This window comes from Myotis nattereri (genome assembly GCF_964212035.1).
Source record: "Myotis nattereri genome assembly, chromosome: 15".
NCBI lineage: Eukaryota > Metazoa > Chordata > Mammalia > Chiroptera > Vespertilionidae > Myotis > Myotis nattereri.
This window is the reverse complement of record NC_138090.1, coordinates 38,594,760-38,612,554: the sequence shown is the minus strand read 5'-3', so window position 1 is coordinate 38,612,554 and position 17,795 is coordinate 38,594,760. Positions and strand designations below refer to the sequence as shown.

The following is a 17,795-nucleotide window of genomic DNA, read 5'->3' as shown; positions in this document are numbered from 1 at the left end:
GCCATTTATGGGAAAATACTTTTAAAAATATTTATTTCAGAGAGGAAGGGAGAGTGAAAGAGAGATAGAAACATCAGTGATGAGAGAGAATCACTGATCGGCTGCTTCCCACATGCCCCACACTGGGGGATCAAACCCAAAACTCAGTTCATATGTTGATACTCAACCACTGAGCCACAGTGGCTGGTTGGAAAAATACTTTTAAGTATAAGGTCCATACATAAGCCAGAGTGGATGATAGCACTATATATTCACTGTTGTTACACATTTTTAGATTGTTGGTTTGTATGAATCTAGATAGTTTCTCCTGCTGCCCACTTATTGTCACTTTGCAGAGTTTATACCACAGAGCAGTGTCAGTGCCTTTGAAAATACACAACTCATTCTTATTATAGCTGCTTGCATTTATATTCCAAGATGAACCATTTTTGTACATACTAAAGGTAAAATTTGGGGAATATATTTTATTTTAATTTTAGAAAGAGGATGTGAGAGGGAGGGAGAGAGAGAGAAAGAAACATCTATCAGTTTGTGCCCTGACCAAACCCACAACATGAGTATTTACTGCCCTGACTGGGAATAGAACCCGAGACTGTTCAGTGCAAGGGATGACACTCCCACCAACTGAGCCACACCAGCCAAGGCTGGGAATATATTTTAAAGGGTATTATACATCTGAAACTCTAACCTCTCAATAGTTTTATAAAACTTTAAATTTATTGATGTAACTATCTAATTAGTAAAATGATCCTGAGCTTTTGTATCAAATCCTAGATAATAAAAGCCTAATATGCTAAGTGTCCAGTTATCCAGTCAACCAATCAAAGCATAATATGCTAATGATATGCTAAAGATGCTCAACTGCTTGCTATGACATGCACTGACCACCAGGGGGCAGATGCTATGACTAGTAGGTTAGCTTGCTGCTGGGGTCCAGTCATTCGGGACTGAGCAAGAAGGGCTGGACTGAGCAAGTGGTCCCTCCCCAGCAGGCCAATCTCCCAACATCCCTCCCTGGCCCTGATCACGCACCAGTGGGGTCCCTCAGCTTGGCCTGCACCCTCTCGCAATCTGGGACCCCTTGGGGGATGTCGGAGAGCTGGTTTCAGCTTGATCCCGCAGGCCAGGCCAAGGGACCCCATTGGTGCATGAATTCGTGCACCAGGCCTCTAGTTTTGTATAACATGATGGCCTTCCATGCTTCAGTATACCTTATTGTGGCTGATATGTTATAGTGATGAAATAAAATATGTCTAAAAGTAAAAACATCTAGGTATATAAGCCCTTTTTCTAGTGATAAGTACCTTTGAACCTGGGTATTATCACAGTATTTTCATGAGACTGTATTACATACTTGTTTAAAACTCTGCCTTCCAGAGGAAAAAATGATAAGGTTGAGTCATCCTACTAAAGATATTTCTTGCCCTGGCCAGGTAGCTCAGTTAGTTGGAGTGTTATCCTTGTACACCAAAATGTTTTGGATTCCATTCTTGGTCAGGGCATGTACGGTAGGCAACTGAGTAATGTTTCTCTCTCACATTGATGTTTCTCTCTCCCTTTCTCTCTCTAAAATAAAGAAACATATCTTTAGGTGAGCATTTAAAAAAATTTTTTTAAGCCCTGGCTGGTAGCTCAGTTGGTTAGAACATTGCCCTGATATGCCAAGGTTGTGGGTCCAATCCCAGGTCAGGGCACAACTAACAAATGCATAAATAAGTGGAACAATAAGTCAGTGTTTCTCTCTCTCTCTCTCTCTCTCTCTCTCTCTCTCTTTCTCTCTCTCTCTCTCCATTCTTCTCTCTTTAAAATCAATACATAAAAATTAAAAATATTTCTTAAGAAAATAACTAAATTTTTATATCTGAATATTAAAAATATAAAAATTTAGATAATTCATATTTCAAGGGATATTTGAATTCAGTGCCTTAGTAGTATTCTCAGAACAATTAACTTTTTTTCTTAGACAAGTATTTTTACCTTTTTATTGATTTTAGAGAGGGAGGGAGGGATAGAGAGAGAAACATCAATGTGAGAGAGATACATTGATCCTCCCATAGGCATCCCAACTTAGGACTTGAACCCGCAAACTAAGTATGTGCCCTGAACCAGGAATTGAACCAGTGACCTTCTGGTGTACCCAAGCAATGCTCCAACCAACTGAACCACACTGTCCAGGTTGAACAATTAACTTTTTTCTAAACAGTCTTAGGTATATATTTTTTCTTGTTTTGTACTTGAAATATTCTAAGGAAAGGTGATATTTACTCTTTTTTAATTTAATTTTTATTTTGGTTGAATTCAGAGAGGAAGGGAGAGGGAGAGAGAGAGATAGAAATATCAGTGATGAGAGAGAAACATTGATCGGCTGCCTCATGCATGCTCCCCACTGGGGATCTAGCCTGCAACTTAGGCATGTTCCCTGGACCAGAATTGAACCTGGGACCCTTTAGTTTGCAGGCTGATGCTCTATCCACTGAACCAAACCAGCTAGGGCTCTTTTATTTTTTTAAAGAGAGTGAGGAAGAGAGAGAGATTGAGTGACTGAGAATGGAACCCAAAACCTTTTGGTGTATAGGAGGACACTCCAACCAACTGAGCCACCTGGCCAGAGTCTGACATTTACTCTTTAAAATTTTATTTATTTATTTATTGATGAGAGAGAGAGAGGTATTTGTTGTTCCACTTATTTATGCCTTCATTGGTTGATTCTTGTATGTGTGCTGACCAGGGATTGACCCTGCAACCTTGGTGTATCGAGACAATACTCCAAGTAACTGAGCTACTTGGCCAGGGAAAATAAAATATATCTCTGGCTGGGTGGCTCAGTTGGTTGGAGCATCATCCTGTACACAAAAAGGTTTGATTCCTGGTCAGGCCATGGCCTGCGTTGTGGTTTGTTTACCGGGGCATGTACAGGAGGCAATGTTGTGGGGAGCAGATATAGGGTTAAGCCTCGGACTGACCTGTTGGCAAAGTCACAAACAGGTCTTCCGAGTCTTAAACAACCCAATCTGAGAGGTGGCCACTGATTTACACACCCTACCATTTAAAAAATAAAAAAGGGGGAATTTGCCAGAAGCCGGTCCATCCTTGCTGCTTGACACAGTCGCTGCAGGGAAAGAAACATCTGCACAGCATATGTTTCAAGGGACCTGGCGTATATGGCATACTGTTCTTAATATGTTTGCTCCCCCTCTTAGCGCTATGTATTTTAAACAAGACCACCTCCCCGAGAAAGGTTGTTTCCCCAGGTGAGGATTTTTTCCCTGGAGTTAGAGATTAACAAGACTAAGGAAGAGAATAAATCAGTGAAACCCCCTAGTGTTACAGAAATACCATGTACTACTTATGAAGAACTTGGACTAAGACTGTTGGCAATAAATTTGGGACTTGTTGGGCCCACATCCCCAGGGGTCTGCCCACCAGGGAAAGCACCAAAGCCTATACCCCTGGAGACTCACCGACACAGGGTAGTCCCAGGGAAGGCAAGCAGCGAGGCTGGGAGGACATAACCTTTACTGGGTAGGATAATCTCCTTCAGTCACTTCCTTGTAGCTTATCAGTAGAGCAGTGACCTTGGAATAGCCCTTATAATGGAACACAGAGATTAACCTAGACAGGATTAAACTCAACAGAACTAGATTAACAAACGCCCTAACCTTTGGAATAGAATGGATAGGATTAAAATCAACTGGTATAAATACAGTTGTAACAGGACAATAAAGACAGAACCTTGCTATGAGATCAACTGAACGCTGTCTCCGTGTCCTTCCCTCTTTGCCGACTCTGTCCACACCTTTGGGAACCCCTGGACCTGCTAGGGCTGGACCCCCACAGATGGCGCCTGAACAGGGACCCCTAGGTAAGCCCCCCATTCCCTTAGGTAAGCCCCATTCTTGGGAGGGATAGGACTCCACCGTGGGAAGAGGGTGGATAATCTTAGCCGACTCCGTCCACACCTTTGGGAACCCCTGGACCTGCTGGGGCTGGACCCCAACACAATGTATCAATGTTTCTCTCTCAAAGACATTGATGTTTCTCTCTCTCTCTCTCTCTCTAAAAATCAATAGTAATATTCTTGGATATGACTGGTTTGATCCCCGGTTGGAGTGTGTAGAGGAGGAAACTGATCATGTTCCTCTTTCACATTGAAGTTTCTCTCTCTTCCTTTCTCTCTCTCCCCCTATCTCTCTTTCTCTCTCTCAAATCAATAAATATAGCCCGGCTGGTGTTATTCATGAACCAGGAGGTCATAGTTTGATTCCAGATCAGGGCACATGGCCAGGTTGCAGCCTTGATCCCCAGTGGGGGGGCCTGCAGGAGGCAGCTGATCAGCGATTCTCTCTCATCATTGATGTTTCTATCTCTCCCTTCCTCTCTGAAATCAATAAAAATATATTTAAAAATAAAATAAATTAAAACATATCTTTGGGTAAGCATTAAAATTTTTTAAAATATATTTTATTGTTTTTTTACAGAGAGGGAGGGAGAGGGATAGAGAGTTAGAAACATCGATCAGCTGCCTCCTGAACACCTCCTACTGGGGATGTGCCCGCAACCAAGGTACATGCCCTTGACCAGAATTGAACCTGGGACCCTTCAGTCTTCAGGCCGATGCTCTATCCACTGAGCCAAACCGGTTTGGCAGCATTAAAATTTTTTAATGTTTAACTTAGCTTATGTCCGATTCTGAACAGTGTTTGGTTGTTTTCCCCCCTGAAACTATGTAAGTGCAAATAAAACCTTTCATTTTTTAACACATAAAAAGTAAAGAAAATATGTTAGGTACATCCTGAAGGCCCACCAGTAAAGCAAGTTCCAGGAGGAATGTTTAAAAGTACACTTTGCTTGAGATAATACAAAAAGGTAGCTAGTTAAGCACAAAACAATGATAGCTTAAATAACGTTGATAGTCACAAGATGTCTAGTTTCTGCCTTTTGCTTTAAAGATAACATCACTGTTGCTCAATTATGAGATATTTTGCAGAATCTTGGTTCCTCAGCCTAGTTAGATCGCTCCACCAAAGTGACAGACACCAGACAAGATGATGTCAGGAATCAAATTAATCAGAAAAAAACAGTGAAGCTTACATAAGAACTAACCAAGGAGCTTCACCTTCAGCCCCTAACCCCTAAACCTCAATCTCTGCCTTTAAAAACTCTTGATTAAAAACCTCTGGGGAATTTGGATTTTGAGCATTAGCTTCTGTTCTCCTGGGTGGTGCCATTTCAATAAAAATAGTTTATCTTCCTTCACTGCAAAGCCTAGTGCCAGTGTTCATTGATTTACTGTGCATGGGTGGGCATGAACTCTCATTTGGTTCAATCATACTGGTATTTCTAATGAGAAATCTAATGTCATCATTATCTTTATTCCTCTGTCTTATTCCTGTCGTTTTCTCTGGATGCTTTTAAGCAGTTTCTCTTTTTAAAAAAGTTTTGGCCCAACTGGGATGGCTCAGTGGCTGAATGTCAACCTATGAAACAGGAGATCACGGTTCAATTCCTGGTCATGGAACCTGCCCAGGTTGCAGGCTCCATCCCCAGTGTGGGGCGTGCAGGAGGCATCTGATCAGTGATTCTCCCTCACCATTGATGTTTCTATCTATCTCTTCCTCTCTGAAATCAATAAAAAAATTAAAAAAAAGAGTTTTGTTTTTATCACTAGTTTTGAACAATTTGATTAAATTTTAGTTTAATTTTGTTCATGTTTTCTGGTGCTTGGGTTTTTTTGAACTTCTTGGATCTGTGGATTTATAGTTTTCATCAGCTTTGGACATTTTTTTTTTGCTATCACTTCTTCAAATATCTTATGTCCCTCTCCCATTTTTTGGGTACTCATATTTGCCATGTATGAGGCTGCTTAAAATTGTCTCATAGCTTTGAGGGAGGAGGGCAGGATGCTAGCTGGCTGGAAGAGGTTAATAGGAAGAAAAGGAGGACCTATGTAATACTTTCAACAATAAAGATTAAAAAAGAGTAATAAGGAACAAAAAAGTCTCACAGCTCAACGATGCTCTTTCATTTTGGACAGTTTCTACTGCTATGTGCTCAGTAGTCTATTTTTCTGCAATATGTAATCACATCCAGTGTATTTTTCATCACATTATTACTGGGAAACCCCCAATTGGGCTCAGGTTGCCTGTCGCTGTGTCCAATAACGAAGGCAGGGTTGAATAGTATAAGGCGTTTATTGAGAAGGCCAGTCAACCAAGAAGACAGGGTGGTCACAAGCATTCAAATCCTGTCTTACAGCAAGGTGCAGGGGACAGGATTATAAAGGGAAAGGGGCTGGGGTGAGGCCAGCTCTGGAGATGTCAGCTATTGTTCTTTAGTCATCAGGCTGTTGATGAGATGATGTTTTGACTTCTGGTGGGTCGGTCTGACCCTGTTTAGTATTGGTTCTTCTTGCTGGATTCACAGCTGAGTCACCTCCTTAATCGCTTCCCACAAGCCTTGAAATGGAAACTTAAGAAAAATGTAACTCCTATTCACATATAAGAAACTTAACCCCCTATTCACATAAGTATATGTGTTCTAAGATTGAAAGTAATATAATTATTTTCAGATTAATTCAGGTGCTCTATCTCTAAGATTACAGGTCCCCCCTATCAACAGCCTCTGTCATTTTTATTTCTAGACATCCAGTTGTTGTTTTTTTAATCTTCTGCCTAGCCAGAAGGTTGAGGTTCTATTCCCGGTCAGGGAACATGCCTAGGCTGTGGGCTCAATCCCCAGTTTGGGGCGTGCAGTAGGCCCACTGGTTCTCTGTCATCATTGATGTTTCTATTTCTCTCTCCCTCTCCCTCCTCTCTGAAAGCAATAAAAAAATTTTAAAAATTTTCCACATCGCCTGGCCGGAAGTGGTTGAGCAATGACCTATGAACCTTGAGATCACGGTTCAATTCCCGGTCAGGGCACACGCCTGGGTTGCGGGGCTCAATCCCCAGTGGGGTGTGCAGGCAGCAGCCAATCAACGATTCTCTCTCATTATTGATGTTTCTATCTCTCTCTCCCTCTCCCTTCTTCTCTGAAATCAATAAAAAAATTTTTTAGCTCTAACTGGTTTGGCTCAGTGGATAGAGCGTCGGCCTGCGGACTGAAGGGTCCCAGGTTCGATTCCGGTCAAGGGCATGTACCTTGGTTGCAGGCACATACCCAGTGGGGGGTGTGCAGGAGGCAGCTGATAGATGTTTCTCTCTCATCGATGTTTCTGACTCTATCCCTCTTCTTTCCTCTCTGTAAAAAATCAATAAAGTATATTTTGAAAAAAAATTTAAAAAAAATCTTCCACATCTCCAATTTATTTCTGAACATATGGAATATAGTTGTGATAACTTTTAATGTCCTTTTTGATAAATCTAATATTCAGTTTCAATTATTGGTTAATTTCATTATCAGCTGTATTTTACTGCTTCATTGATTTTTGAAAGCCTGGTGTTTCTGACTCTGATTTTGATGATTAGATGCTGAATATTTTGTTGTTGTTTGTTTTTTGACTATTTTTGTATTCTTATAAATTTTGTTGACTTAGTTCTGGGTTGTTAAGTTACATGGAGGCAGTTTTATGCTTTTGGGTTTTATATTTATGTTGTATTAGCTTAGTCCTGAGCCTAATTGCTCCCTACAACTTAGGCAAGACTTTCTGGAGTATTTTCCCAATGCCTCAATGAAGGAGAAGTCTTTCTAATCTGGCTGGTGGGGACAGGCACTATTCCAAGTGCCAGGCAATGTTCTTATTCTTTCAGACATCTCTTCTCCCTCAACACAGGTAGTTTCCTCACATGCATTGCTGATCAGCACGCTGCTCAATACTTGAGGGACCTCTGTAGATCTCTGGGGTCTTCTTGTGCAGCTCCCTCCTCTCCAGGTGTCTGTCTTGCAAACTCTTACCCCTTTGCTCTCCCCTGACTCTCAGTTCTGTCTTTTCTCAACTCAGGGAGTCTGTTAGACTTGTAGTGGGGGAAAGAAATATTTTTCCCTCTACATTTCAAGGTTCTCCAGCTGGGGCCCTACAAATTAGATCCACAAAAGACAGTTTGACAAGAGAAAAACAAACAGAAGTTCAGTAACATGTGCATCACACATACACATAGCAAAACTCTGATGAGTAACTCGAAGGAAAGGTTAGAGCTCAGGCTCACATAGCAGCTTAACAGAAGAACAAAACTTTTTAGAGAAGTGATAAGACAAAGGGAAGGTAAATATATGGGGAACTAATGGAAGATAAGGGCTAATTAGTAAGGTTTGTTGTGTAGATTCCTTTGGTGGGGTCTCTGGGATGTAAGATTTAACTTTTGTTCTTCCTGGTAGAGATGGGAGTGGGGATATCTTTATAAATTTATGTCGTGCTTATAGGCAGATTGGAGAGGGCAGATAGTGTTTCTTGTATCGGCTTCCTCTGAACTGCCTTTAGCTCAAAATGATCCTATGCCATAGTGGTATGTTTTTGGGTGGCATATTCTGCCAGACTCCACCTGGATTCTCACTCCCTGCTTCACAGCGTGGTAACACTCTCTAGGCTGTGCCCGGGCACTCATAAAGCTCACTTCATTTGTTTGCCATCTCTCAGGGATCACTGTCCTTCATTGCCAGATATTCTGTATCTCCCAAACCATTATTTTGTCTGTTTTCTTTGTTCCACTTGTCTCAGGCCGTAAGGCAAATCCAGCTCCACCTTGTCCAGAAACAGAAGTCTTTGTAGAACTTACTTTATTTTTCTTTATTTTCCTGTCACTTTGACAGACTATTTTATTTATGAGAATCTGAAGCAGCCCAGTGGCATGGCTCAGTGGTTGAGCATCAACCTATGAAGAGGAGGTCATGGTTCAATTCCCAGTCAGGGCATATGTACCAACTGCAGACTCAATCCCCATTGTGGGGTGTGCAGGAGGCAGCCAATCAATGATTCTCTCTCATCATTGATGTTTCTATTTCTCTCTCCCTCTCCCTTCCTCAATGAAATCAATAAAAAAATATTTTTTTAAATATGAAACAGTACAAAACTCAGAAGCTGCACTTAGGTGCAATAAGCATGGATATGATGTTCAGCAACACTAGTCCATTCCATAAATTGAATAATATTTAAGTTTGACAGTATAATAATCCTTAAGGCACAAATCATCAATTTTCTTTTTTAAATTAAATCTTTATTGTTCAGATTATTACATTTGTTCCTCTTTTTTCCCCCCATAACTCCCCTCCTCCCAGTTCCCGCCCCACCCTCCGCCCTCACTCCCCACCCACTGTCCTCATCCATAGGTGCACGATTTTTGTCCAGTCTCTTCCCGCATCCCCCACACCCCTTTCCCCCCGAAGAATAGTCAACCCATTCCCTTTCTATGTCCCTGATTCTATTATGATCACCAGATTATTTATTCACTTGATTCTTAGATTCACTTGTTGATAGATGCATGTTTGTTGTTCATAATTTGTATCTTTACCTTTTTCTTCTTCTTCCTCTTCTTAAAGGATACCTTTCAGCATTTCATATAATACTGGTTTGGTGGTGATGAACTCCTTTAGCTTTTTCTTGTCTGTGAAGCTCTTTATCTGACCTTCAGTTCTGAATGATAGCTTTGCTGGATAAAGTAATCTTGGTTGTAGGTTCTTGGTATTCATCACTTTGAATATTTCTTGCCATTCCCTTCTGGCCTGCAAAGTTTCTGTTGAGAAATCAGCTGACAGTCGTATGGGTATTCCCTTGTAGGTAACTGAGTTTCTTTTTCTTGCTGCTTTTAAGATTCTCTCTTTGTCTTTTGCTCTTGGCATTTTAATTATGATGTGGCTTGGTGTGGTCCTCTTTGGATTCCTTTTGTTTGGGGTTCTCTGCGCTTCCTGGACCTGTAAGTCTATTTCTTTCACCAGGTGGGGGAAGTTTTCTGTCATTATTTCTTCAAATAGGTTTTCAATATCTTTCTCTCTCTCATCTTCTGGCACCCCTATAATTCTGATGTTGGTATGCTTGAAGCTGTCCCAGAGGCTCCTTACACTATCTTTGTATTTTTGGATTCTTTTTTCATTTTGCTTTTCTGGTTGGATGTTTTTTGCTTCTTTGCCTTTCAAATCTTTGCCTTGATTCTTGCGGTCCTCTGGTCTGCTGTTGGGAGTCTGTATAGTATTCGTTATTTCAGTCAGTGTATGCTTAATTTCTAGTTGTTTCTTTATCATAACATCGAGGGTCTCATTAGATTTCTTGAGGATCTCACTACATTTATTGGCGGCTTCTAGACAGTTCTTAAGAGACCTTAAAAGTGTGGTTCTGAACTCAGTATGCTCCATTGACAGTTTTGTCCTGTTTCTTTGTCTCCGCATTTTTTATGCTTTCTTGGTGCACCCCCTAGTGGTCTTTGTGCGCAGTCTTGTTGTAGTTAAGCCTTGATTGTTGTCGGCAATACCGGGGGTGATTTGACCTCCAGGCTAACTGGCTATGAGAGTCCGCTGTGTCTGCAGTGGGAGAGCTTCTGTGCTGGATCTCTAGGGCGATGCTAATCTAGCGTTTGCCTGAGGCTATCCGGCAAATGGCTCTGAGCAGGGCTTGGGCAGGGCAGGTCCCCGGGGATCTACAGGGCGGGCCGGAGCGAGCAGTTATGGCTGCTCTCAGTTCCGTCCCTAGGGGCTCTGCCTCACAGAGTCCCAGCAACCGCTGCAAACCTCGGAGAGAAAGCTGCCTTCAAGTACCAACTGAAGCCAGACAGTCCCGCTTCTCCCGTTTGAGTCTGGGTCCCTAGAGACTCGCCCAGATCTGGAGCTCAGAGTCTGAAACTCCCTCCCGATTGAAAACAACAACCGCACCCTCCGCCTCCAGCCCGCTCCGCGTGCACTCCGCACCTGAGTATTTCACTTCAGCACTGCGCCTCCTCTGAGTCTGGGTATGATATTCTCTTTCCTCCTAGTTGTAGAATTTCCACTCAGCCAGCCTTCCTGTGGTTCTGTATGATATCCGTTCTGTCTTTTAGTTGTTTTTTGAAGTGGTTGTTCGAGGCAGCAATCTCCGGCATTAACCTATGCCTCCATCTTGGTTTCCAAGCTTTTAAATCATCAATTTTCAATACTGCCCCATATATTGTTAAATAAGCAAGGCTAGGAGGATCAAGATGCCGCATAGGTAAAAGCAGTACTCACCTCATCCCACAACCACATCAAAATTACAACTAAAATATAGAACAATCATCATTCAGAACTGCCTGAAATCTGACTGAAGGGAAGTCCTACAACTAGGAATTTAAAGAAGCCACATTGAGACTGGTAGGAGATGCAGAGCCATGAAACGGATTGGTCCAAAACCCATGTGTGGTGCTTTTTAATTAGGAGAGATATCTTGGCTGCAGGGGGTTCCTTTGAGGAGTGAGGGGTTCCAGCCCCATATCAGACCCCTCAGCCCAGGATTCCAGTGTTGGGAAGAGAAGTCCCCATAACTTTGGGATGTGAAAACCAGGGGGGATTGTGGATGAGTGACACAGAGGCTGCTGAAGTCCCAGACAGTTCCTCTTAAAGGGCCTGCACACACACTTACTCAGACTCACTCCCTCTGAGCTCCAGCACTTGGGCAGCAGCTTCAAAGGAACCAGGGATATATGGGGAAGTACTAAATTGTCTGGCATCATGGCAAGAACTGGAGGATGGGGTGAGAGACAGCTTTCTACCAGACAAAAGTGCTGCAAGAGGTCATTGTTCCTTTGTTGAGACCTCCCCACTACAGAATGGACAGGTAGGCACCATATCTGAGTCTCCATCAACCTGGCTCACACTGTTTGCCCCACCCAACTTGCAGGCTCATCCAAATTGTTTGCAGTGGCTTTTCCATATGAATGGCTTGTCCTGGCTCATGCTTCAGACTTTCCTAAAATCTCTCAAATAAGCAGCAGCTGGCCTCAGTGGTCCCAGGCCAGGCACTAGCAGCAGCCTGCCTTGGTTCACAGGTTGGCCTCTCCTTGGTACCTCTAAGCCCAATACAAGTGGCAACCATCTGCAGATCACTCTGTTGCTTATGCTGGGTGGCCCCAGGCAGGGTACAGGCAGTAGCTGACTCTGTACCTCACGGGAGGCCCCAGAGCCAACATACCCAGTGGTCAGTTTCAGACCACACCAGATTACAATCCTACCACATCCACTATATCCATGAGTGACACACTTAAGGGTAGACTCAGGGAGTACCAAAGCCCCACTGAAGCAAGTCCTACTTCATAAGATTGGCTGCACAGAAGCTGGTCCTCACAGCTGACTGGCCTGGAGGTGACACCCTTTCAGCTCAGGTGATTGGGGAGGCTGAGCCACTGGGTCTTATAGGACACCTACTATACAAGGCCACTCTACCAATTCTAGGAGACATAATATTCCAGGAGACAGCTCTACCTAATGTATAGAAATAAACAGGAAAGCAGCTAAAATGAGAAGTTAAAAAAAATGTTTCAAATGAAAGAACAGTAGAAATATCCAGAAAAAGAACTAAATGAAAGCAAGCAAACTACCAGAGTTCAAAACAATGGTTATAAGGATGCTCATGAAACTTAGTGAGAATGTCAAGAAACTTACTGAGAAGTGAAAGAAGTTAGTGATAACATCAACAACATAAAAAGGACCAGTCAGAAATGAAGGATACACTAACTGAAATAAAAAAATAATTTACAGGGAAGCAATAGTAGAGTAGAGGATGCCAAGAATCAAATCAGTAATTTGGAATATGAGGAAGCAAAAAACATCCAATCAGAGCAGCAAAGAGAAAAAGAACCCCTAAATATGAAGATACTGTAAGGATCCTCTGAGACAACTTCAAGCATCCCAACATTTGTATCATGGGTGTGCCAGTAAGAAAAGAGAGGGAGCAAGAAATTGAAAACCTATTTGAGAAAATAACAGAAAATTTCCCTTACCTGGTGAAAGAAATAGACATACAAGTCCAGAAAGCACATAGAGTCCCAAACAAGATGAACCCAAAGAGGCCCACACCAAGACATATAATAATTAAAATGCCCAAGATAAAAGACAAGAGAGAATCTTAAAAGCAGCAAGAGAAAAGCAACTAGTTACCATACGACTATCACCTGATTTCTCAACAGAAACTTCGCAGGCCAGAGGGAGTAGCAAGGAATATTGAAAGTGATGATAACCAAGATTACTCTACCCTGCAAAACTATCATTCAGAATTGAAGGTCAAATAAAGAGCTTCCCAGACAAGAAAAATCTAAAGGAGTTAATTACCACCAAACCAGTATTATATGAAATGTTAAAAGGTCTTCTTTAAGAAGAAGAAAAATAAATAAAAAATATGAATTATAAAATGGCAATAAACACATATCTATCAACAATCTAATCTAAAAATAAACAAACAAGCAGAACAGAAACAGACTCATAGATACAGAGAACATTTTGACAGTTATCAGATGGGAAGGGGATTGAGAGGATGGGTGAAAAAGGTGAAGGAATTTAGAAGCACAAATTAGTAATTATAGCATAGTCATGGAGGTATAAAGTACAGCATAGAGTATATAGTCAATAATATTCTAATAACTATATATTGCTTCAGATGGGGATGAGATATTTTGGGATGATCACTTAATAAGTTTTACAATATGTAATCATTATGCTCTACACCTGAAACTAATATAATATTTTTTGTCAATTGAAACTGAAAAAAAATGATGTAAGAAAATAAGCAAGGCTAGAATGAGTTATAGAGTTTTTGTTTTTAAAGATATATTGCATGAGCTCAACTGGCATGGCTCAGTGGTTGAGCATTGACCTAAGAACCAGGAGGTCATGGTTCAACTTCTGGTCAGGACACAGGCCTGGGTTGGGGGCTCGATCCCCAGTAGGGGGCATGCAGGAGAGGCCAATCAATGATTCTCTCTTATCACTGATGTTTCTATCTCTCTCTCCCTCTCCCTCCCTGAAATCAGTAACAATAATAAAAAAGAATATATTATATGAGATGGCAATTACATGAAGTGATCTGAACAAAGATACATAAACTTGAAAAACACACACACTTTACATAGGTCCAAAGTTTCATTAAGATAACTAGATTCTCTAGCAAGGGTGGGGAACGTCCAGACCATGGTTTGTAGAAGGCCCATGAAATCATTTGGTCAGGTCCTGCCAAGGCATTAGGAGTCAGCTAATTAAATGTTTGACCAAATGTCAAACATTTTTTAAATATATTTTATTGATTTTTTTACAGAGAGGAAGGGAGAGGGATAGAGAGTTAGAAACATCAATGAGAGAGAAACATCGATCAGCTGCCTCCTACACACCTCCTACTGGGGATGTGCCTGAAACCAAGGTGCATGCCCTTGACTGGAATCGAACCTGGGACCTTTCAGTTCGCAGGCCAACGCTCTATATCCACTGAGCCAAACCGGTTAGGGCTCAAACATTTTTTTAAAGTTGATAATTTTGTATGGCCCATGAATGATGTTATAAATATCCGAATGACCCTTGACAGAAAAAAAGGTTCCCCATGCCTGCTCTAGAGGATAAAGAGGTGGATTTTCCCAGCTTACTCTATTCATAAGTTATTATTCAATTTGCAATAAGCTTATGCTATAACTAGCTATCTTCAGTTAAACACTCTTGCCTAGAAGAGGATTGCAAGTCTGTTAATATTAGAGCTAGCGGGGGGGGGGGACTTTTGTTAATAGTTTTTTAAAATTTATTGATTTGAGAGAAAGAGAGGAAGGGGGGAGGAGAGAGAGAGAGAGAGAGAGAGAGAGAGAGAGAGAGAGAGAGAGAGAGAGAAACATCAACTTGTTTTGTTATTCCACTTATCCATGCAGTCATTGGTTGACTCTTCTATGTGTCCTGACTGAGGATCGAAACTTGGTGTATTGGGATAATGCACTAACCAACTGAGCTACCTTTCCAGGGCATGAGGAACTTGACATTAAAAATATTGGTCAAGCCCAGCCAGCGTGGCTCAGTGGTTGAGCATTGATCTGTGAGCCAAAGGGTCACGGTTCGATGCCTGGTCAGGGCATATGCCCAGGTTGTGGGCTCAATCCCCAGTGGGGGACATGTAGGAGGTGGCCAATCGATGATTCTCTCTCGTCATTGATGTTTCTATCTCTCTCTCTCCCTCTCTCTCGCTCTCCCTTCCTCTCTGAAATCAAGAAGATATATTAAATCAATCAATCAATCAATCAATCTAGGTCAAACCCTGGCTTGTGTGGTTGGAGAATTGGCCTGCACACCAAAGGGGCAAGGGTTCAATTTTCAGTCAAGGACATGTGCCTGAGTTTCAGGTTCGCTCCCCACTCTGGTTTGGGGCAAGTGCAGGAGGCAATCAGTTGATGTGACTTTCTTACATTGATGTTTCCTTCTCTTCTCTGCTTCCTCCCTCCCTTTCACTCTCTTTGAAAAGCAATGGAAAAAAATATCTTCAGGTGAGGATTAACAACAACAACAAAAATCTAGGTCAAGAACCTATAAGATGGGAAAAAATCTATAAAATGGATCTCATTAGAAAAATGAGGTACAGGGACTTAGATCAAAACTATTTCAAAGAGTTCGTGAGTTTTAAGGTAGTAATATCTTTTCAGAGAGTATAGCATGTGAAGAACCCACCAACACTGTATAAAGAGCAGAAGTTATTTTGACTACAGCAGGAAGGACAGTATAAAAATATTTACAAAAAAAGGTCAGGCCCAAGCTGGTTTGGCTCAGTGGATAGAGCGTTGATCTGTGGACTAAAGGATCCTGGGTTTGATTCCAGTCAAGGGCACATGCCTGGGTTGCAAGCTCAATCCCCAGTGTGGGGCATGCAGGAGGCAGCCGATCAATGATTCTCTCTCATCATTGATGTTTCTCTCTCTCTCTCTCTCCCTTTCCTTTCCTCTCTGAAATCAATAAATAAATATTATTTTTTAAAAAAGGTTCAGAATAAAGGAATATTTATAGGATGTTAAACATTAATCTGCAACCATATGAGGCTCCTTTGAGTTCCCAAAACCTTTGCTTTCTTCTCCTTTTGTTCTTGCTCATGTTTTTCTGTTGCTCCTCCCTGGTCTAGAAACCAGGTTGTTTGTAAATTTTCTTGTGGAAGCCAGCTCTGTTTACATGCTCATTCAGAGGTTTATTTTCTTTAGATTGTCCCCATGGCTTCAGCTTTCCTTTGTGTGGCTCATAGTTGAGGGGATGAGACATTTGCTTTGAGATCAAACACTGGTTTCCCATTGGAGACGGGAGTCTGTGCTGCTTCAACAGTCAACTTGACTAGAGCAATAAGTGCCGCAGAATCTCCCTTTGTGGCCTTTAACTTGTTTGTCCCGAGCACAGCCTGGCCTTGTGGTGAATTCCTAGACATGGTCACATGCGGAGACTTTCTGGCAGAGTTGTGGTCAGTGAGGGCTTATACTCATTATCTTCAGTAGCAGCTGAAAACCTGAGATTCGTTTAATTGCCGAGGGAGTGGGTCGCTTGACTGACCCCTTCACACATAAGGTACTCCCATCTGCAGTGCCCGGCCCGGCTTTGTAAGCCAGAAGTACAAGTCAGAGGGACTCTTCCTTGGAGATCATCTGGAGTTGCCACCACTTCCTTGGTGACAGACTGATTCTCCAGTTTGTTAAGTAAACTGTGTTGTTCAAATGTTTCTTTTTTTCACTTAATATATTGATTAATGGACTCCATTTTTTAAAAATGAGCTTCATGAAGCTTCTTAAAGTTTGGAGTAGTGCTTGAAACTCTTATTTTTTCCAGCTTTGAAAACCCATCTATGTAGACAGACTTTTTTCTTTCTGAAGGTACCTTTGACTCTTCATTACCATTCACTCCACTTTCTCCTGAGGACACTGCATTCTCATCTCTTTGGCTCTCATCTTCCTGCTTTTCTTGATTCTGGGATTCAGTAGGACCACTTGTTTTTGTTTTTCTGTTTGTTTTTTATTTTTCATATATATATTTTTTTATTGATTTCAGAAAGAAAAGGGGAGGGGGGGGGAGAGAGAGAGAGAGAGAGAGAGACATCAATGATGACAGAGAATGGTTGATCAGCTGCCTCCTGCACACCCCACACTGGAGATAGAGTCGCAACCTGGGCATGTGCCCTGACTAGGATCGAACCATGACCTCCTGGTTCATAGGTCAACGCTCAACCACTGGGCCATGCCAGCCTGGCAAGAAACCACTTTTTTTTTTTTTATCTCTGAATGACCCTGCTGGGAGTCAGGATTGCTGTGGACAGTTCTGCACTCTTCTTGGCACAGCCGCTGGTTCCTCTCAGCTTGTTCCTGCTGCTAATCTGTGTCTCGGTCTCATCACAGAGGATGCAGAACTTTGACTTTCATCCTGATTTTCATTTTCTTGTTTCCTGTTTCAGGTGTGTGTGTTTTTTAAATTCTTTATTGTTCAAAGTATTACATATGTCCCCTCCCCCCCCCCCCCATTGTCAGGTGGGCTTTCAAGGCTTTTAACATGTCTGCTCTCAAGTTAACCTGGAGGCCCAGACTCTTGGCCAAGTTCTGCAGGTCACTGTACTTAAAGGAGTTCAGGTCCTCCAGGGAAGGGATGGTCATCCCGATCTGCAATCCAGGAACTCACTGTGCAGAGCATCCCTCTGCCTCCACTGTGCCACTCAAAACTTTGGCGCCCTCTGTAGAACTTATTTTGAACATACATTTATTGTTTGTCTCCTCCCTCCTGCGTATCAGCTCCAGGAGGGCAGGGATGTTTGTTCCCCCTGCAGATTCACCATCTTTGGGTGTTTTGTTTGTTTGTTTGTTTGTTTTTGTTAATCCTCACCCAAGGATATTTTTCCATTGATTTTTTAGAGTGAAAGGGAGATACACACACAGAAAGAA

At 42.0% G+C, this 17,795-nt stretch overlaps 1 pseudogene across 1 annotated transcript; it reads right to left on the bottom strand.

Annotated features, from left to right (window-relative positions):
• Window positions 1-15,898: 15,898 nt before the first annotated feature.
• LOC308531462 (nucleolar and spindle-associated protein 1-like) lies at window positions 15,899-17,510 on the bottom strand (annotated as a pseudogene). Its single transcript has 2 exons — window positions 17,410-17,510; window positions 15,899-16,852 (listed from the first exon to the last, which is right to left on the bottom strand). The product of its transcript is annotated as a nucleolar and spindle-associated protein 1-like (transcript).
• Between the last annotated feature and the right edge of the window lie 285 nt (window positions 17,511-17,795).